The sequence below is a fragment of the Heteronotia binoei genome, chromosome 6 (genome assembly GCF_032191835.1).
Source record: "Heteronotia binoei isolate CCM8104 ecotype False Entrance Well chromosome 6, APGP_CSIRO_Hbin_v1, whole genome shotgun sequence".
Classification (NCBI taxonomy): Eukaryota; Metazoa; Chordata; class Lepidosauria; order Squamata; family Gekkonidae; genus Heteronotia; species Heteronotia binoei.
Window position 1 is genome coordinate 49,635,244 of NC_083228.1, and position 23,494 is coordinate 49,658,737.

Below are 23,494 nucleotides of genomic sequence, written 5' to 3' on the forward strand. Positions count from 1 at the left end.
GAGAACCAGAGTATTTTTTCAGAGTATAGCTCCCTAATGCGTTGTGATGGTGATCCACTAGAAATTCTCAAAACCTATGGATTATTAATATCCTGCATGATTGATTCACTATGTCAAAAATCAGAAGTCCGGAACAAACAGGGAAAAATAATCCAAATCTGTAGTTTGGTGAGAAATGTAGAAACTTTAACAATTCATTACTTGATACTTATAGTCACTACCAGGAGCTTAAGGTTGCAATCATTTCATCAAAAAAATTTAATCCCAAAAACCAGTTTCAGCAACTTATTAAAAAGAAGAGAAATGATCACATTAATGGCCATTGGGAGCAACTATTTCAAGCCACAACTTTAAATAGTTCAAAACAATTTTGGGCCACAGTTTCAGGAGTATTCCACATGGCAGCCCCCACCATGTCCTTTGCTCCTCCCCACATCTGGGTTCAATATTTTTCAGCCTTATTTCATGAGGAATGTACCAGCATAATAGAACCACTTGAGCTCTCTTTGAATGACTTACCTGATTAGCTGCCTGTGGCACCTGATGAAATAAAGGAATTAATTGCCCAATTAAAAGTGGGGAAAGCTCCTGGACTGGATGTGATATCTCCTGAAGTTTTAAACTCAGATCCAGATTGGTGAGCACCCCTACCTGCTGCCCTTTTTACAATGGTTGAGAAGACCAGCTTAATGCCTCCTTTCCATAATTGGGAAGCTGTACACCAAGCACTTATTATCCAAATTCATTATCTGGATGTCACAACAGCAAATTTTAGAGCAGAAGCAAGTGGGCTTTTACCAGGGGGAAACCATGTTGGATTGCTGTACTATCTTATCCCATCTGGTGAATAAATGCACTAGGAAAGCTAATCTTAAATTATATACTGCTTTCCTACATCTTAAAGAAGCTTTTGACTCTATAGACAGAAATTTGCTTTGGGACAAATTAAACAAAATGAATATTGGTAAGAGATTGCTTTCGCTCATCAGGAAATTGCATACTTTTACAATCTGTCAGGTTAAATGCTCCATAGTTGGTCAATTAATCTCCTAAATTCTAACAAATAAAGGAATTAAACTGGGCTTCATTTTAACTCCCTCTTTATTTAATCTTTTTTTCCCCTCAATGATTTTCACCCAGTGTGGAGTTGATGGTCATAGTCCAAACTTGGTTCTATGCATATTGCCGCAAATTAAGATACCAAAATGGGCGTTTGAGAAAGAACTTGGCTGGAGGTTTCAGTTGACTTACGAGGAAGCAGCAAGAGCAGCGGAACGTAATCAAAGCCGGGGTTTGCGTGAAGGCTAGAATTTGTCCTTCAGAAGTCAACAAACAACGGAGGGACTCCTGTGGAACTTTATTATTGAGTCTTAGTACTCATTTTGGAAAACTCAGTGACTGTGTGGGGTCCTCCTTGGAATATTGTTTTGAGACTGTTGTTTGTTTTCTATTTATACGGTATGAATGTATGCCCACTGTTGTAGGTTGTTCATTTCATGATAATAGAACTTTGTATACACCAGTCAAGAGTGTTTGTTTGTGCACAATATTTTGTATTTTTGTATTTCTGTGGGTAATGCAGCAAGGAACTATGGTGATCCCTGGCTTCACTGTATACATATTGAATATAGATAGAACTGCCACCTCTGGCTTGGGAATTTTCTAGAGATTTGGAGGTAGTTCCTGAGAGGGTAGAGTTTGGGGAGGGAAGGGAACTCAGCAGGAATGTGTTGCCATAGATTCTACCTGCCAAAGCTGCCATTTTCGACGGCAAATCTGATCTCTCTAGTCTGGAGATCAGGTGCACGCCTCACCTAGAGAATGACAATTCTCATTTACAGACTTTTGTGCATATACTACATTGTGTGTGCTCTGGGCTCTTTTTAATAGAAAAGGCCTGGCACAAACTCATTTGCATATTAGACCACACCCCCTGACATCACCATTGTTTCACACGAGCTTTTTTGTAGAAAAAGCCCAGCAGAGACTTATTTGCATATTAGGCCACACCTTCTAATGCCAAACCAGCTGGAACTATTTTCCTGTGTGTTACTGCTCAAAAAAGGCCATGTGTGCTGTAAAAAGTTAAGGATGTGAGAAAAAGCCCCCTTATAGAACATCGTGATTACCAGCTTGGTTGCCAGAGCACCTGGAGAAGTGACTCACACATGTCTGACCAGAGAGTGTGGGTACACCTATCCAAGGGCAAAAGGGACTTATGTAGTACAAGCAGCCTTATCGCTACAAAAGCACTCTAGACCGGTACAAGAGTGCCCACCAGGAGAACGGAAGGCTTCCCATCGTTCCGTATGATGTCCATCCCAGCATTGGAGTGAAGGAAACTGCGCCGCCAGGAGCTATCCAGGCGAACGGTTATGAAGTTCTCACCATGGAATCCACTGTGGAGGGCTAACACCACGCAGACATCTTCCTACCAGGCTTGACTCCATTCCAGGCTCACATACACACCAGATGTCACCTTTGGCCTACAAGCAACCTACCCACCCCAGGAGTGGTTAATTGTCCAACCGCCACTTTCTTTGTTTAACGGAACTCTAGACAAAGACTGGTGCCCAGAAGAAGACAGAAGAAGAGGAAGACTATCTTCAGCCAGAGCCAAGTTCCTTTGTACAAACTGGGTGTTACCTAGGCCATGATTTGGCTCTCTATTGTCACCCTTTCAGATAAGTCCAATAGTCTTAAGCATCTCCCCACCCAAGTAATCTTTCTATTATTCTCCCCAACTGTCACTTTGGAGCCTCCCCCTGGTCCATTTCAACCTGAAAAGTTCACTCAGGTATCCAGGATCCAGGCAAGTTCATTGGTCAAGAGCAAGCACCCAATTAGGTGCCACCAATGAACTTTCTATTGGTTGTCGCAGTAGTCCAGCCCTTATGGTCACTGCAAAACCTGCCCTTTTCGTGAGGTCACGCTCCAGCTGACCACCTTCCTCCTCCCTCATACCTCCCATCCCCTAAGGACTCAAGAGAGTCCTTATAATCTGTGGACTAGCTACCACAGGTGTGCTTCTAGCAGTATCCCAACTTCCACTGCATAGATCCATCCCCGATTCCTGATCAGTTTCGGGTCCTTCTCCCACTTCCTCGCTTGTCACCATTGGAGCCTTCCTTGAAGACTACGATAGGTAAATATCGCCCTGTTTGTCTACCCATGTGTTCCCCTATCTCTCTATCTAGGTTTCTTAGGACTGTATGTGTGATTGTATGAGCATTTTATCCTGTATGGAAGCCTATATTTTTCTTAATAAATTTTGACTGTTTTTACTTAATTAGAGTCCCTATATTTTTAAGCATTACTTTCTGGACGGTTAATCTTGTATACACAGGTAAAAGATCCTGAGTGAGCCAGGTGCCCACCTGACAATTCCCCAACCTCGTTTTGAGGGCATTTTGGCTTACGATGAGACAGATTAAGTTATAAAAAAGATAATCCTCTGTTGGACTGCATCTGACTGAGCCAATCTGCCTCCAGCTATCATTTACTGACTCCAGGTACAAGCTATGTTTTGGCTAGCCTGTCTTGCTCTGTGTTATGTTATAATACTGGTATTCCTAAATCAGGTTATGCAGCCAAGTTATATAGGTAAATTTCGTACAGAGATATGACGTCTTTTGTGAGCAGTCTTTGGCTATCCTCCCTCAATCTCATGCTGGCTTTTCAGCCAAGAAGGAGGAGGGGAAGTGACTCAAAATTATTGCCTTTTTCTATGGATCTTTTGTGACCACCTAAAATAAAACCCACTTGCCTATAATATCAGGCAAAAATAAACGGGGGAAGGCTCCATGTTGCTTTTTCAAAATTTTCTTGGCTGCCATTCTATGTTGCTAATAGCCTAACTTCTTAGTTGAGGAAATTTGTGTTTTGACCTGGGGGGATTGTTACTAAACTTACATCACCTACTACAAATATCTGTGTTATTTGGCCAAGTTCTTCAAGGGAGTTCAGTAGTTAGAAATTAGAACATATATGGGAAGAACTCATCAAAGAACTCCAGGTATATTAAAATGTTTTTTTAAAAAATGTGATGTGCAGAGCAGTCCTGACGTGAAAATAAAATGAAAATGCCATCATTTGGAATCAGTCTTACAATTCCCACCAATTTTAAACTGTGAAATAATATGAGCCAGAAGAAAGTTAGTGATTCTACAAAGAATTCTAGTTCTTTGGGTGTGTATATGTGTGTGCGTGTTGTGTTCAAAAAACACTCACAATCTCCTATAGCAGAAATATCATATCTGTAGAACTGCAAAAGCTATTATGCTTCCTAATGGAATTGCAATTTCCTTATGCTGAAGAGATGGCTGTTATTTGAAGGATACATTTACAGTGAGCTGTGCTGTAACAATAGGAACAACATGTTATTTGGTAGTAGCAGTGAAGTAGTCTTCAGCAGGCTTGCATAGCTAGTTGGACAGTGGGTGCAAAGCCTGAGAAGGTAATAGATCTGTTTCAAAATTCAGGAAAAATATGCAGGAAATCATCTGCATATTTGTAGGTAGGAGAGTAGGGGGGGTGGTTCCATTCACGGGGCCCTATAAGAGTAATCCAAAAGGATCTTTGGCAGGCAATGGTCACAGCTGAGGAAACTAAGAACTGAAACTGCATGTCTGATCATGAAAACCTGTGGAATAAAATGGATATATCTGGAAGTCAAAACACACAAGCTGCATGCAGCTGAGGTCCTGAAGATAGTCAGGTGAGCCAAGGAAAAACTTTCCTGACATTTCCTCCTCCATCATCTTTGCAAACTGGACTACTGTGTACCACATACTTGAAAGTTCTTGTAGAGGGAATGTTCAGTTGGGTCAATCGGGACTCATAAATTGGGGAAGGCTCTGCATTGATGCTAGGATGTTCTAAACTACAGAAGATACTGTAGATAGTCAAAGTCTTGAGAGGAAAGGCACGGATAAAATACAAAGAACTTGTAGCACATTCTTGTTGGGTATTCTCAAGATCAATGATAGTTTCAGGATCTTCCTTCAGTATTAGATCTGGGGAGCCATAATATGTGGGAAATAGAGCTTTCATACAAAACAAAGCACACTCCATTTTTAGAGATAATTATCTTATACAGTTTGGCCTCAACAACCAGTAAACTATAAATATGTAATTATACAGATAGACAATGTGTTGTAGATGATGGGTATTTTAATTCTTTTGGTTCCCTTCTAATTTATAATTCTGCTCATAATCAGGAAGTGTTCTTTCCATTTCTGCTATCATTTCATTGGGTGTGCAGAAAAATGAGCATTTGGGGTATATCCATGAAGGGCAAAGGTTTTGAAAGTTGAAAGTTTTTCAGTATTTGTTCAAAACTGTATAACCCACTAAAATGGTTTCATTTCTTACTTGCTGTTTTTGAAGGCCACACACATATATTCTGCAATGGTCAAAGCCACATCATTAATTGCACTAATAATTTGGGGATAAAGGGTATTATTATTTTTCATTACAATACCAATCTTTTATTGGAGGCCTAGGTTGGGAAAATGTTAGGACTACGTATTCTTTTTAAAAAATGGTACTAATTTGTCACATTGTTTAAAAGCTCCTATTCATGATAAAGCACAAGAAATTAAAATTATATTTACAAAAATAAGAACTCTTGCAAAGAGTTTACAATTGGAATTCTACTATTCCCTTAAAACAGTCCTTTTTATCATTTAAATTTTTATTTTAAGTTTTCAGTGGGATACAGAAGGGAAAAATGGGGAGTGGGGAAAAAGGGAGAAACATATATTAAATATGTTTTGCTATAATTACCCAAGAACACAGTCCTTTTAGAATGGCTATATCATAAATATCAGGCTTGCAAATTTCTCTATAGTTTAAACCACAGAACTAGTATCTCTCTTCTATATTTCTTCCTCTGAAACAGCTATTGAGAATTTTCCTCTTTTTGTAATCTGTGGCTTGAAGGTGGTTTATCACTACTGCTTTTAAAAAGTTTTGCTACTGCAAAGTTACTCCATGTCCTTAAGAGAGCCAGAATTTAAGTTCTAGAGAGACCAACTGTTTAATGGCCTCAAAAATCCATTGCAAATCCCACTTTCCTCTGTTGGAAGAATTATGAAGTTATTTTATGAAAAATCTGACCTTTAGATCTCTATTTACATGCTACTAGCAGTGCCCTCAGGACATGTATATCAACAGAAGAGAAATGACAGTGCAAACCACTGCTTCATAATAAAATACATGGAAAATTTAATAAATAACTGTTCTAAAACGTCACATGCATGTTAGCTTCATGCTCTTTTTAGCACATAATGCTTCTCAGTGGAAGTGGCAACAGCAGAACTTGATGTTTCATGGTTTTAAAATCTCCACATATGCTTAATCACCTCCCTGCAGCATGCTATACAGGTCGTCTTTCTGGATCTGGCCTCTTTTGCTGGTTGCGAAACAAAAACTTGCACTCAGTTTAGATGCTTGAAAAGTGCTCTATCAAGTAAAACCACCACTGAACACATAATCAACACTATCATCTCCAGTGGCACTACTTTTTGGGGAGGAAGGGGATATAATCTAAATTCTCTTGGCCATCCCCACCTCAACAATTTGATAATTGCTATCAAGAGCTGAGAAAATCAGAAGAGGAAGTAGTAGTAGTAGTAGTAGTAGCAGCAGCTTAGATTTATACCTACCTGAAGGAATCTCAGAGCGGTTTACAATCTCCTTTCCCTTCCCCTTCCCACAATAGACACCCTGTGAGATACGTGCGGCTGAAAGAGCTCTTTCAAGGACTTCTCTTGAGACAGCAGCTCTTTCAAGAACTGTGACTGACCCAAGATCACTCCAGCAGGTGCATGTAGAGGAGTGGGGAATCAAACCCGGTTCTCCCAAATAAGAATCTTTGCATTACCCATTACACCAAATTGGGTCTCTCAATGTCATATTGAAGGAGAGTGAAAGGAGGCCAGCCTTACACACAGCAGAAACTCCCCCCAACACTTCTGCATATTTTAAGTCTCCCTTGAGAATATATTGACCAGATTATTAATTTTGCACTTGCACAGCATCACCTTAAGCAGAGTCACATCCTTTAAATTTGTTGACATCAATGTAGTTCAAAGGATGTACTCTGCGTAGGATAGCACATTTATTTATTTACAAATTTAATCCTGCCTTTCTGCTCTCAGAAGGGCTACCAAGGTAACTAGACATATATTATAAAATTACTTTTAAAAACCATTACAATCAACCCCTCCCAAAACAGCATTAAAACAGAGCTAAAATGTGCACAAAAACATAAAAACAGCAATTAAAACATTGGTCAGGGGGGAGGCATCACTGAAGGAATGCCAAACACACACAAACACACAAAGTCTTTGCCAGCTGGCAGAAGATGGCAACAGAAGGAAACAGATCAGTCTCCCTGTCAGAGCTTTGATACTACAACTGAGAGGACCCTCTCACCTAATCTCAGCAAGGTTGATTAGGTTGCCACCCACCTAATCTCAGCAAGAGAGGACAGCTGAAACAGGGCCCCCAGGGCCTCCAAATATTACCATAGTGGTAAACTGGATTTATAAGAGAGTAGATGGTCCTTCAGGTATGCCGGACCCAACACAATTTAGGGCTTTGATGGGCAAAATCAGCACCAACAATTAGGATTCAGTGTTGATAGGCCAAGACTGAAGTAACATGGTCCCTACAAACAACTCTAGCCAATATCCTAGTTGTAAGATTCTGTACCAATTGAAGTTTCTGAACATTTTTAAAGGGCAGCTTCACATAGAGCACAATGCAGTAATCTGATCTACATGCAGGGCTTTTTTTTCTGGGGAACACAGTTCTGGAACCTCTTAATGGAAATAAAATTCTGAAAACATGTTTAAACGTTCCTGAGGGGCACCCATGTGTTTCTCCTTCATTTCCCTCTTGAGATTCTGGCACCTCTTTTTCCAGAAAAAAAGCCCTGTCTGGGTGTGACCAGAGTATGACCCTCAGTTGCCACACCTTTTCTGTCCAGGAAATGCTGCAGCTGGTTAACCAATCAAAGCTGGTAAAAGGCAATTCTGACCACAGCTGCCACATGTTTATCCAGCAGTAGATCTGTATTGAAGAGCATGCTCCGACTATGGACCTCTTCCTTCAAGGAGAGTGCAACCCCATTCAGATGAATGACAACTTAAATCCTGGGTCAGACTTCCTACTTACAAGTAGCACTTCTATCTTGTTGGGATTAAGCTTCAGTTTATTAGTCTGCATCCACTCCAAAATTCCTCCAGGTGCAGGCTCAAGGTTTCTACAGTCTCCATGGGATCAGCTGCAAGTATGAGACAGAGCTGAGTATTATCTGCGTATTGGCTATTGTAAATATTTGTCACTGCATATGACCATATTATGACCCTACCTTGTGGTTGCATATAGATATAACATAGGAACCCATAGGCCAAAGGCCAAGGGGCTGTGCAGCAGTTTCCCAGTACCATTTTTTGAAACCTGACCTCCAGGTGAGAGTGTTTACTTCCAATTGCTTTGAAAGTAATGTCACCAGCCCAACATTACAAAACCTGAGCCTTCGGTGGCACTATGAGGAAATGTGCTGGTGCCAGCATCTTGGATATGAGTGTTGGGCCTGATCCTAAGACGAGTTGCACTACTGAACTTCCAAGATATTCACAATGTCAAATCAATGTTCTTATCAAAGCCATGTACCATGGTATGAGATTCACAGTTCATAACATGATATTATATAGATCTTGTCAACAAACCCTTCTTGGCCCTGGAATATAGATATTGCTTAGGTAAAGTGCATAGCAAAGGTGCTAGACTGAATGTGTGACATCTAACCAGAATGTTTTGAAAAGAAGCTGTTATGCTTCAGCTCCTATGTACTTTGACTTCTTAGATGATCAAAATGTTTGCTGGTTTCCCCTTATGCTTTCATATTGTTGAATGTGGGTGCTTTTAAGTTTAAACTGTTATAAATTATGCTACATTTTGAAACATTTGAATAAATTCACAATCATTACAAAATGGTTTCAAATTAATATGTACAATTTTGCTTCAATGCAGCAATGCATGTGCAATGCTTCAGAATGCCTTTGGGTTCCCCATTAATTCCCACAAGCACTGCATTTCTTGACTAAATAGGGGGAGATTTAGTTGTTCAATTTACTGATTTCTACACTATTGCTGCTATGATCTGTCATTGTTTGAAGCAGTGAGCGAAAGGAAAAACTCAAATTAAGTTGTGATTACAGTACTAAAAATAGTCATCAAGGAAATAAACTGCTTTCAAAATTGTAAAATGCAAGGGAAACAAAATAATTACATGTCCCACAATCCCCCAAACTGTTCAGGCAGACCAAATGCAGTAACTTTAAAAAAAAAAAAGGCTAAGAAAGGCAAGAGAAAACTTCCATTCCTCTCATTTTTACAGTAGGGGTGCATCAGACCCTACTCCCTTCAGCTATATTCAGCATTTCCAAGCATTTATTGCTAGCAGAAAACCAAAAAAACTTCAGAAACACTTCCAAAAGCTTGTTTCCATGGTGGTCCAGCTATCTATAGAAGAGTAAATAGTGGCAAACTCTGTTAACCAGAAGTTATATTAGCATAGATCATTATGAAGTCAGAAGCTTTGAGAGATTTGGCAAACTATTTGCCATGCTGTCTACAGTGCCTTGGTTGCCTGCCAGATACTGGTGAAATACCATTATAATAACCTTAATTCTGAATAGGGCCATAGAGTATGGATCAAAAAGTCCACAGTGAAGCCAGGGACTGGAACAGGGCATTTTTCTACAAACCTGAGGGAAGTCACAGGTTTACAGGGGGGGCGGAATCTAAACTCCCCCACCCCAGCATAGTAGAAACACCTGTACCTTTAAGAAATGAATCCCCACTGAGCTCTTCCAGTGGTGACTTACCTGAGCAATGCTACTTGGCCAGGGCTGTAAATCTAAAACCTTTTGGTTGCTATCAGGCCTCATTTTGGGCAGCAGCTCACAGGAGCAGAACTCCGGAACTTCTAAATTTTATTGTGCTCTTTCCAGGGCCATCTTAACAGCATTGTGGGCCCTGGGCAAAGAAGTGCACTAGGCCCCTACGACAACTACTCACAGGAATAAAAATGTAAATGGTTATTAGTATTGCATCATACACAGATTAGTATGGGGCCTCTATGCTCGTGGGGCCCATGGGCAAGTGCCCATCAGTCCCATGCGTTAAGACAGCCCTGGCTCTTTCTTTCTTTCTTTACTCCCCCTCTCAAATACTTGCTTCTGGTGTCCATTGTTCAAACCCCATGTGAGAATTCTGCTGAATTCTATAAGATTTGACAAACTTTCTAATATTTCTCCCCACAAAAAAATGGGAAAACAACCCAAATATATAAAGCAGACAGACGGAAATCTTCCTCATGCCACTGTGGCCACATAGGAGAAAGTGGTGGGTTAATTAAAAAAAAATCATGCAAAATTCTTGGGAGTATTTTGGAATTTCAAGATGCAATAATATTATGGGTTGGCATACCTCTCTCAACGGTTTTAAACAGATTTTTTTTTTAACGATAGATCCCCTATTCTTAGTAGATTTCAAATTTTGTGTATGCAAATTCCATCACGTACAAAAGATGTACACAATTCTGGTGGCAGAAAGTGTCATCAAGTTACAGCTGACTTATGGTGACTCTGTAAGGTTTTCAGTGCAAAAGATGTTCAGAAGTGGTTTGCCATTGCCTGCCCCTGTGTAGTGGCCCTGGTCATCTCCCACCCAAATACAAACTATGGCTGACCCTGCTTAGCTTCTGCAGTCTGACCAGATAGAGGCAGCCTGCACCATCTAGGCAAGGTGACACAGTCCTTCCTGCAAGCAAATGCCTGATCCTTATCTCTGTGTTCACTTCAGCTCATGTTGCCAGATGGTTTGTTTTTGACCATACTAGCATCACCATCCTTATAGATGTCACAATGCAGTCTTCAGACCTTGATCTCATAATAATAATAATAATAATAATAATAATAATAATAATAATAATAATAATAATAATAATAATAATAATAATAATAATAATAATAATAATAATAATAATAAATTTTATTTATATCCCGCCCTCCCCGCCTAGGCAGGCTCAGGGCGGCTAACAACAAATTCAATAAAATTATACAATATATGATAAGTTTAAAACAGCATTTAAATTATACAGTAATTTAAAACAACAATATCTAAAACCAGTTCCAGTTGTCTAAGTCGTTCCATAATTTAAAGGGCGGTGATGTTCCTGATGATAAATACTGTGTTAGCTTAGTCCTGACTGTACATGCATTTTTATCTGTGGAAACTAATGTGGCAAATACTACCTATCACCTACTGTGCAAATAGCACATTGCAGCCATTTAACATATTCTATGTTATTCTTAAACATTACCTTCTAGGAACGTATGCTTCAAAACTGGAAATTTATGGTCCAGATGGCAAAGATATTTTTTGGGGTAGGGTAAAAGTCATGAAACATATCAGTGATTGATCATGTTACATTGGCTATGTCATTCACTTCAAGTTTCACAGCTTGGGCTTCCAAGCCGTGAGCATTGTTGTGGCTCCCAGAGTTACCAACTCCATCTTGGGCCATTCCTGGAAACTGGGAAGTGGTGATCAGGCAGGCAGAGTTTGGGTAGGGCAGGGAGCTCTAATGCCATAGAATCGACATTCTGAAGTCATTTCTTCCAAGGACCTGATCTTTAACCTGAGTGGGGCAGGAAATCACTTGTAATTCTGGGAAAACCCCAGGCTGCAAGGGAGGCTGGCAACCATAGTTTCTCCCTGAATAACTAGTTGCCTATTCCAGACAACTGCTCATTTACCAGACAGATGCTCAAAATCCTGGCATGTTGCTTGCTTATGCTGGAAACATATGTGGTCCATGCACACCTAAATGTTCCTCCACCTTATTTCAGTTGATTGTAATTTCAACCATCCTAATTAATTTTTGCACATTGAAGGAGACCACTGCTAATTTGGTTTCTCAGATTTTGGTTTCTCTAATTTGGTTTCTACTTGGCTAAAGGAAGTAAGTTATATCAGGGATGTTTGCTGTACCTGACTCTCCACAGGCTATACTGCATAATCTATCAAGGCTTTGTACTTTGAAGTACAAAGAGGAATTTGAATCAATATATGCTTATCATGATGATCATAATAGGGAGGAAGAATCAAATCTAATTTGGCCTTGTTTGCAAGTGGTGTAGTTTCCAAAATGGATGCTTGGATTAAGGGTAGCGTTTAACAAGAATGTATTAAAGTTTCATACTGGCTTGAAATTAACTTTTGTCTTTAGTATGTTGCTTCCAAAATTTGTGCAAATTGACTACTGAAAGTAGTCAAGGGTAATGTGCACATTTAAAAACTTTTGGTTAAACATGCATGTACATAAATGGTATAGCTGAGTGAAAACATAATAAAATATAAATGAAATTGATCTGGAAGCATTTCCTCTAATTATTTAGTTGTGGGTTTTAGAAACACTCCAGGTGACTGCCTCATATATATTAAGGCTAGAGGTGAGTATGTGACCAGTAAATGTTATCGGAATTTGGTTTAAATACAGTTTCGATTGCTGATAACAGGTTGGCAAATGGCCAATTCCAGATGAAAACTGTTGATAAAATATACCACACACTATTTAGGCAGAAATGTTTGCACACCGAAGGATACTACTATATGGTAAAAATTACATTCATTAATTCGTGCTTTGCAATTAAGTGCATGGTTTAAATCAGCATGACTTTCATGGACACTTTTCCCGAACCACAAAAACTTGTTGATCATATTACAGATCGACCATGCGTTGATAACAGAATTCCAATTGTGTGTGTTTGATTTGGCGGGATAAAAGAAGCAAAGCATTAGAAAGCTCACCAAGATTAAAATGGAATGATCTGGAGGCAGCTATGCATGCAGCATATGTTGGGACTCCATAAATGATGCTTTGCTTAGGGTCCAAGCATTGGACTATGGGATGAAAGAGGGCCCAGGCTGGGCTACAATTACCATTGCCATAATATAACCTACTTATATCCATTCAGAAATAAAATAGAAAAAGTCGTACAGCCATATAAGAACAAGAACAGAATCCCTTTAATGCATTTTATTAGAGTGAATGAAATTTGCACAAAAAACTGTGCAAGCTTTTCAGCTCACCAAAGTGCGTCATCAGATATTACAAAATTTAAAAAGGATTCTCAGTCAATAAGCTTAAGGTCTGATCTTACAGGCATCCTTTGAGAGATGCCAGAAATTTCTTTTTTGTATGGCTCACTAACTACATAGGAGCACTGTGCATTTGTATGTTACATGTTTGTGTCAGGACCCAGAGAAATTATGCTTGGGTCTTGGCTTTGCCAGTAGACTTAATTCTAGTCCAGGAACCAAAGCAAATGTAGCATTACATTTGTATCATGGCATAAATAAAAGGTAGAGCTCATCAACAGCAGGAATCGTATACATCACAAGAACATAGAACAGATAGGTATGTGTATGTGTATAGCAAGCCCTGCAAAAGCTAGACAGTCATTAGGCTCTATCAGAAATAAAGAACTCAAGTGTTTTGCCATGGCACAACTCCCAAAAGTAAATTGACAAAGACACTGATGGTCAGTTTTAGCTATCAAGCAAGAAAAGTTATGACAAATTTCAGGACTCTGGAGTTCTTGCAAAGCAGACACCCAATAGTGATTGGGTGGCAAGCGATGCAGTTTATTGTATCAGGTGCCTTGCTAAATTCAACAAATGTGCAGGTCTCAAGGCCAGCCTTCCATAAAAGGAACACAGAGATAGAATTATAAATGACATTGCTTCAATTGTATATAAAACATAATAGGTTTTTCAGACTGGGTACTCTTAGTAATATATACTTCATTTCAAAGAAGTAAGTGCTGACATATGAGTTAATTTCTGGACCTGATATATCTCGGAACCTCAGTGAATTTAAACACCCTAATCATCTTTTGTAGAGGAACCTGGTTGACCATAGAGTCTTTACTGTACTTTTCTCCATAGTTCCTCCTGGATCGTCAGATTTGAGCAGTAAAGGGAGAAAGCAGAAGCCCTTTCTCACTTGTGCCATAGAGGCAATCTGAATTGGACACCATATGTGTGGGAACTGAGAACCCATGAGTCACATAACAGACCCAATTGATGCACTCTGTAAAGTGCAAATTGGCCCTAATTAATTTTGGAAGTTAGGTAACCTCTTTCTCTAAGACACTGAAAGACTCACAGTTTAACTTCTAATGTGGACTCTTAGCAGTGGAAGACACTTCATTTAACAGGATCCAACCCATTGCAACCCACTTCATTTAACAGTTATTGGATCCAACCCATTGCAAAGATAATCAAAAGTACATTGATTTTTGACAAGCACAATTCAAGAAGCTTTGGTAAACAAGACTTCTTAACCAGCTAAATGAAACCACAAATACATCTAAGAAAGAATGGTTTTACAATATTGGGGAAAATCAAAAGGTACTGCTTTCAAACAGATAGAACAGAGTGCTGTTAAAAGATGATTGTTCATCATTTGTCAGCCCTGTCTAGAAGATCTCAAAGACTTCTTCCAGGATGAGGAAGCTTCTGCATCTTTGGCTGCCACTTGGAGAACTTAGTGTTAATGCAAAATCTGACACAGTACAGCATGTTTTGTTTTGCAGAATCAACCTTACATTGAAGCAGTAGCCACAGGATGTTCTGCCTTGATCATAAAACTCAACACTGATGTGCTTAAACATTTCAGAAATGTGCTGTTGGTTTTCTTGAAATACTGAGTCAAGTTCCAACAGACAAACTGACATCATGTGGAACATGATGATGATAATAATAATAATAATAATAATACTTTTTATTTATATCCCACCCTCCCCGCTGAAGCAGGCTCAGGGCGGCTCACAACATATTAGTTCAATACAATAAAATCATATAATTCAACAAATACTACATTATAAAACCATCATTTAAATTGACATTCCAATTAAAAATTAACAGTTATGGTGCTAAATTACAGGTTTTTAATAAATTGATGGCGGAATACAACAGCAGCGAATCTATCATTTGCTCAGCATTCAGCGAAGGCCATCTTAAAAAGAGTAGTCTTGCAGGCCCTGCGGAATTGGTCAAGACTCCACAGGGCCCACACTTCGTCCCGAAGTTGATTCCATAGGTGTGGAGCTGCAATAGAGAAGGCCCGTTCCCTTGTGTTCTTCAATTTGGCCTCCCTCAGCTCAGGGATATTCAGCTGGTTCTTTCCCGCTGACCTCAGTGCTTTCTGGGGTTCGTATGGGGAGAGACGGTCCCTCAGGTAGGCAGTCCCTTGACCATATAGGGATTTAAAGGTAATAACCAGCATCCCAAAGATACACTAAACAAAAGACATGAAGCAAATCCCTTAGCATGACTACTGACCAGTAAGTATTGCTTCTTCTTGATAGCCGGTCAAAACAAGACTGGTCATTTTTCTTACAGGGATGGGAAGCTCCTGATCAGCGCTTAGGAATAGCTTATGCTTTCTAATATTTGTGTATTTGACACAAGTAATATTGCTTTGTGCACCCATGAAGAAGCAGACTCCACAATAATGTTTCCCACATGAGATGCTGCAGGCACTGACATTTCCTTAGGAATTCTAATCAGGTCTCTTAGTTCTGTTGTCATAGTCCTCACCAGTTTGTTCTACCTGCAGATTCCTAAGATGTGTGGGTAAGCTTTGATACAAGAAAGAAACTGCAGATATATGATGGTTTATGGTATTGCCAAGAATCTTGGTGAGAAGATGAAGGCATTGCAGGTTATTCATGCATTCACTAGTTGTTACATTTCATCATCACTTGTCAGAAAAGGAAAAGATTACAGAAATGGAGCATGTGTTTAGTTTTCAATGATTTCACAAGGAACTCAAGAGGCACTTAGACAATAAGTACTGTACAAATGTCTGACTGCACCAGTAAATAGACAATATAGAAAGAAAAGTGATGTTTTCTGCAATAAGAACAACCAGACATATCCAGCTTGTCTTCTAACAGCAGACAATATGTGCAATCTACTAGGGTGTTCACATGTGGGGACAATCACTGGGCATGAAAAAGACCTCTGTCTGTATGAAACTGGAATCTGGGTTCCATGATCACTACTGTGAGCTTGTGGATATAAGAAAGCCTGTTATGGAAACTGCTGGGTTTTTTTTTTGGGGGGGGGGGGGTTGTCAGAAGAAAGAATGGCTGTGGCTTAGTGATAGAGCATATGCTTGGCATACAGAAGGTCCCAAGTTCAAATCCTGGCATCTCCAGTTAAAAGGACCAGGTTTTAGGTAACGTGAAAGACCTTTGTTGGAGATCCTGCGGAGCTGCTGCCAGTCTGGAAGGACAATACTGACCTTACTGGATCAATGGCCTGATTCAGTATAAGGCAGCTTCATGTGTTATCTAAGTTCATATAAATGTCAACTCTGTTTATGAAGCCGTAGTATGCAGTACATTCACACAATAAAAAAAAATCCCAGACATGCATACTTAAATCTTGCATTTTGTTACAGATTCACTTTAGCATTGTTTATATTGTTTCTCATTTTTACCTTTGCCACCTTCCATACCTTCCATTACTGGAAAACCACACATCATCCAAGTAGCTATATCAGAAAATGGGCCAAACAAGTGCCAAACAAGGCCTTAAATACCATGTATTTGAGCCAAATATCAACTTTTGATAATCCTGTGAGCCATTCTTAATATTACCCTTAACAGAAATATGATTATCTGAGCCACCACAGGTGCATAAGGGCTAGTACAAGCCACAGGCTCTGGCATATCAGTCTAAAGCTCACACTATCAGCATAGTTCATGTGCTGAGCACAGTAAGAAATGCATATTAGAATAAAGTTATATTTCATTTTGGAACTAATAAGAAAAGTTGCTTCAGTAAAAACGATTTTTCCTCTTAGTGGGCAATCTCATTTAAAGCAATTATTTGAGTCTACCTGTTGAGGTTTTCATTCCTGTGAGCTTTTTGCAAAACTGGGGAAAAGTTAAAACCCACCATCAATGCTATCGCAAGCAGAATAGCTAGTCTATTATTGTAGCTTCCATTTATGAAAGGCTATTTATTCCCAAAGCTCTACTCCCCTGTATCACCAGAGAAATGGCAATTGTAAGCTCGAAATTTAGTTTAAACTCACAAATATATATATATATATATATATAAAAAACTGGAATGAAAGGAAATTGAAATGTCAGGGCTACTGGACCTTGCAGATAAAATGTGGTATACTAATGCTGAAAGTTGATATTAAAAAAAATCATTCTGTTTGGAGTCTCTTTTGTTATGCATGCTATTGCGAGAGATCTCTTTGTGTATCTTCTGTATGCAGGATAATTTATATCCTGGTAGAATCTGGTAAGAAGTGAAAAATGATTTGTTTTCTAATTCAGATTACACCACAGTTCAGTACAATGAAAGCTTGGGGGTGGGGGTGGGGATATAGTGGAACTACAGAATAACACAGAATGTGTTGATCACGTAATTCTAGGTGCTGGGAGAGAACTATAAAACTGCCTTCTTAAAAAAAAGAACCCAAGTTTTGGTTTTGCTGAAATTTAACATTTCTATAACACTCTGTTTCCAAAGGTGGCTAGCAAGAACCTCTGAGAAGGTAAAACAGATGGCAGAATTGTGGACAGCTTCCCCTGTTACCATCTCCAGCACTGGGTACTCAGAAGTATGCTACCTGTGGAAACTGTCTATTCAGACTTTTTGGCCAACAGGCACCGATTTATCCAATCAATTTTTAAAAATTCTAAAGCAGTGGCCAGAATTATACCTTGAGGTGATAAATCCCATAAGGTAATTGTGTTGTCTCTTCTCAGTGAAAAAAAGAAGATGGAATAACTTCATACGAACATGTCAGGCTCCCAGAGTCAGACCACTGGTCCATCTAACTCAGTACTCTATACTTTGTGTGGCAGTGGCTCTCTATAGAAATACCTTTGTCTCTGTCTTAGACACTTTCACTGTTAATGCAAGGATTTAATCTGGACCTTTTGTAAGGAAAGTATATACTTTACCACTGGGCAATGGCTCACTCCCCTCCCAGTGAATCCTGCGCATATTTTGTTATTGAAATAATTGCATCAGGGGATCCAGACCCCTGGGGCTTTATATGACAGAAGGATACAAAGCCTGATCTACCTGCTAATGGTGTAAATTGAAATTTTATTTCCCAAGGAGACTTTCCTGAAGGACACAAACAGGGTATCTCATTTGTGAAATACCTTTAATTAATTAGAAGCCTAGTGTCTCCTAACATCAAAGCAATGCAATTCGCTTTTCTGAGGATGTTTAGGATTAGAGCAGAGCAAAGAAGGATCAGTTCCTCTACCTATGAAAGGTAGAGTTAACCTTTGGGACAAAGGCTAGATCAGGACTTAGCATTACACTGTCATTGTAAAAATGCACAGCTCCTTATCCATGGAAAGGACATGAAGCTGACATGATGTGCTGTGAAGCTGAGGTGATGCTCACCAGGAAAATGAGCTCCGTGAGTGGACAGATAGTCATGGGTTCAAACAGAGACTGAGAGGGCTTTAAACACCATATTAAGGTTCCAGAAAGGAAACCAGTAAGATGGAGGTATATTTAACAGATGTTCCCCTAAGGAATCTCCCTAACAGGAAAAAAACCCTGACCCTTCTTTTGTGCCCTTTATAACTGAACTGGCAGCCGCCTGCCTTTTCAGGGTACTGGTGTTCAAGCCCTCACCCAAACCCCCTTAACTGAGCATGGGCCAAAGCCTTTCTCTGAGCACCAGGACTGAACAACTTGTCACATATGTTATAAATGTAGTTAGCTGAACCCTTCCAGTTTGGTGTAGTGGTTAAGTGTGCAGACTCTAATCTGGAAGAACTGGGTTTGATTCCCTACTCCTTCACATGCACCTGTTGGGTGACCTTGAGTCAGTCATAGTTTCTCTCAGAGCTGTTCTGTCAAGAGCAATACTCTCAGAGCTCTCTCAGCCCCACCTATTTCACAGGGTGTCCACTGTGGGGAGAGGAAGGGAAGAAGATTGTAAGCTGCTCTGAGCCTCCAAGTGAGGGGTGTGCTATAGATCCAATCTTCTCCTCCTCTTCTTCTTCCACCTTCTCCTTGAGACTAGTAGGGTGTCTATAACCTTATCTCAATAACCTGTCTCTTTGGATTGAAACCCCTCAGCCTCCAGGCTGTGAAGCTTAGCATCTCAGGCTGAGGATGCAGGAAGGATCCTTCCCAATTGGGAGGCACCACGGTTCCTTGGAGGATGTGGCCAGAACAGGGCTACCAAAACCACTTCTGCTCTTAGAGCTATGATTCTCTTAGAGCTACAATCCTCTGAATCACTTTGAACTAGCAAAAAGCAGTTGGTCTGGCCATGTGCAGCTTAGGGTTTCTATTCCTATGGCCTGAAGACACCTGAAGAGTAAGTCTACTCTTTAATACTACCGACTAATGGATTTTCTACCATAACAGCAACTGTGGCTTCAAAAAAAGGGGGAAGAGGAGGATATTCCCCCCTCTTCCCCGCAAGGGAGGCTTCAAAAAGACAAAGAACAAATTTAAGAATTTTCAATAATCTGAACTGAATTGAGGATATTCAAGCTGATTTGGTTTATAATTAAACAAGCTATAATGAGAACATCACCTTATTATAATAAGGTCTGAATAAAAATTGGATATTTCGTCAAGAAAAATGTATTTGATGTTTATCGGGACTGAAACGATTATAATCGGAATGTAGGAGAAAAGCACATGGCTGGAGGAGATTTGGAAGCATAGACTAATGGGGACTTTTGAGCTACTTGCTAACCTAGATTATCAGACTGAGTTATACTGTGGAGAAGATGGCATTGCAAACTGAAGTGGCTGATAAAAAAGATGTTACGATTACTATAATCTCCTTAAAGCAAGAAATCGGTTTGTTAGCAGAGTTGATACAAAAGCGGGTGGAAATTTTTATTTTGAAATACAGCGAAATTGAAAATCTACATGAGCAAAGTGGTAAAGAGATCTCAGTGATGTCTGCTGAGTTGGGAGGAGTGGATAAAGATCCGTTGGGAAACATGCTGAAAGAAATCAAAATGGATACAACATATGCAGTTACAAAGAAGAGGAGGAAATCAAGACCGATTAAAGTTTCTACAGGAGGAAGTGACGGTGTGTGGGACTTATCATTTTCAGTAGAATGGATGAAGGTGCCAAGGGAAGAAGAGGCAGATTTCATCAAGAAAATCAAATCTTGGAAGGCTTTTAAGAAGGAATTATAAACTGTTTCTTTTCTTTCTTTCTTTTTTTTGTGAATCCCGTTAACATTGAATTAATAAAAAAGAACTGACATGTGACTTTGAAATGGCAAGTGAGATCTTTAGAATCTGGATGTTTCTCTTTCATTTGTTACTTTCATCTATGGAACCTATATTTTTAAAGTCAAATAGAGTGATTTATTAGAGAGTGGGCTATAGAGACTGTATGATCCTTTCCTTAGGCAAAAATAAATAAGTATGGGAGATGAGGTTGTTACTGCTTATCAAAATTGTTCTCCTTAGAGTAATATGAAAGTAGGAGATATAATCTCCAAAAGCTTCTAAAGAATTTTAAACATTCAACCTAGATGAACAATTGATTTGGGTCAATATATAACAAGGTAGACAACACAGGTATTTTATAATTTTAAAGATCTGCTCCTGATTTTTTCTTTTTTAACTCTGAAAGCTGTTTATATTGAAATAAAGTATGGTGTTTTTGGTTTTGTTTTTCCTTTTTCCTCTGCTGGAAGCAATTGTTAGTATTAAGGATAAAGAATTTATATTCATCTTCTCTGCTTATTTTTAATATTTTTAAAATTATCTAGTTAGTTCTTATTTTTAATATTATCAAAATTAACCAGTTAATTATGTTTAGTGGTTGGTCTCTTTGCTTTTCTTATTTGTATGCACCAAAGATGAATAGCTTAGATTTATATCATAAGTAATAGAATAGTAAAATGTATATAATGATATAATAAGACTGTAGAACTTAATGGTTATATAACGTTAAAACTCAGAGATATTGGTATTTTTTTCTGTTGTAGAAATGTAACTGATATATTTGCTGCTTTTTTGTCTTTTGTCTTGTCCCTTCCCTCTTTATTTTTTGCTTCTGTATCCTTACATTACCTTTTCACTTTATATCTAAACTGGGGTTTGATTCCCCAATTCCTCCACTTGCACCTGCTGGAATGGCCTCGAGTTAACCATAGCTCTGGCAGAGGTTGTTCTTGAAAGGGTAGCTGCTGTGAGAGCCCTCTCAGCCCCACCTCACAGGGTGTCTGTTGTGGGAGGAGAAGATAAAGGAGATTGTAAGCTGCTCTGAGTCTCTGATTCAAAGAGAAGGGTGGGGTATAAATCTGCAATTCTTCTTCTTAATAAAAATTTGAAAATGGCAGGCATAAAAATGGAGGGGAATAGAATGGAGAGGAGGGGGAGGCTGAGGAAAAGCTCTGGCTCAGCTAGCAGGTCTGGTCAGGTCGATTTTCTTCTTGCTATAAGAGATTTCCAAGTTGCAAAGGAAATTATGAAGCTTACAGAAAACTTCCTGCAGGAAAAGACAAGTCTGCATAGTAGTTATTAACAGATCTTCTTTGTCCAATAGCTCTCCCTCTTCCTTTGAAGAGGAAGATTTCTCAGAATCATGGCCCATCAAAGGACTTAGGAGTCCTACATCTCTTTGAGAGAGAGGGAGAGAAGAATCCCTACGCTCCTCCCCCGCAAGCCAGAATTGGAGGGTGAACGATGTCTAATTCTGCTGGAAGGCCTAGCAGAATCCCTTATGCAGAGGATAGCCTCTGAGGGTTAATGACGGGGGGGGGGGATCTCCCCTAAGCAAGATTCCCTTCCCAGGTGCCCCCAAAATTGACAATTTTCCTGGAGCCCTTGGAAAACCTTGACCCTGGAAAATATTAACCTGACAAATTAAGCAGCACCTAAATTACATAGTAGGATCCTGCTTGCAATAAATTATATACAACAGTGTAGACCACAGTCCCAATCATTTACCCAAGGAAGTTTGATCCAACTGGGTAGCTGTGTTGGACAGAACAAAGTTAGAGTCCAATGGCACCTTTAAGACCAACAAAGTTTTATTTAGGTGTAAGCTTTTGTGTGCATGCACACTTCATCAAAATACAGTGAACACTGCTACATGCAGATAGTGGACAGTGAGTTAGCATGCAAAATAGAGAAAATGTTTTTAACAGATTATAAGAATGACAAGTTCTAGAACATTCAATGGATGACTTCAATGTAGCTGTTTTATTGCAAAGGTACTTCAAGAACAGAATGGAAAAGGAAATTGCTGAATTGCAGGTTATTAAAACTCTTGGAACAAACTCCTCTCAGGACTCAACAAGGTTTTTTTAAAAAATCTTATTACAACATATGCTAAACCCATTTTCACCAAATAGTTATACATCCACTGTATTCTGATGTATTTTTGTATTAGTGTATTAGAATGTTTATAATGCTACTACATGTTAGAATGAAATTAGGAGGGCAGAAACACCTCTAAAAGAAAGATGTTGATAATTTGACCCATGCTTGAGAGGACATGCACCACGATAACAGATTCTACATTTATTACTCTTTACAAATAAGTAAGCTTATGACTGACTCTCACCATCATTCTACAATTCTGACATGTTTATTGCCTTTGCTGTCCCTCCCCCCACCCCCCGCAATTGAACCAATGCAGATAATAACCAGAAACCAAACTTGTCATTCTTTTAATCTGTTTAAAACATGTCCACTATTTTGCATGCTAATGCACTGACCACTGCCTCTATGTAGCACTGTTCACTGTATTCCATTTCATTGTATGAAGAAGTGTGCATGTACATGAAAACTTACACCCTGAATAAAACTTTGTTGGTCTTAAAGGTGACATTGGATTTTAACTTTGTTCCAAGAAAGTTTGTGAACCATTTTGCACAGTGCAGAAAAGCACTCTTGAATAGTTCAGTTTTACGTAGTTTGTGGAAAGCCAGGAGAGTGGTGTCTTCCTGATCTCATCAGGCAGGCCATTCCACAAGATGGGAGCCACAATGGAAAGAGTATGGGTATGGGCAGCTATTGATTTTTCCTATTTGCAAGTTGGCACCTGCAGAAATGCCTGCTGGCATGAGCAAAGTTGTTGTGGCACAGCATAGTTGGTTTATTAATAATAGCTTTGAACAATGGGTTTGTGTGATATACAAACATAGATACCTGTGTTTAACTAAGGTATCCTGGCTTGTTTCCTGGCACAGCCCTCACTGCAGTGAAGGAAACCAGCCAGGTATCGGTGAGGAAAGAATGAAGACACTGAATTCAATATTTATGTGTGAACCAATTCCTGGTTTCACAAAGTCAAATAAACCATGGTATTACATTATGTTTAACATAAACCATTGTGTTTTCAATTATAAAGATATGTG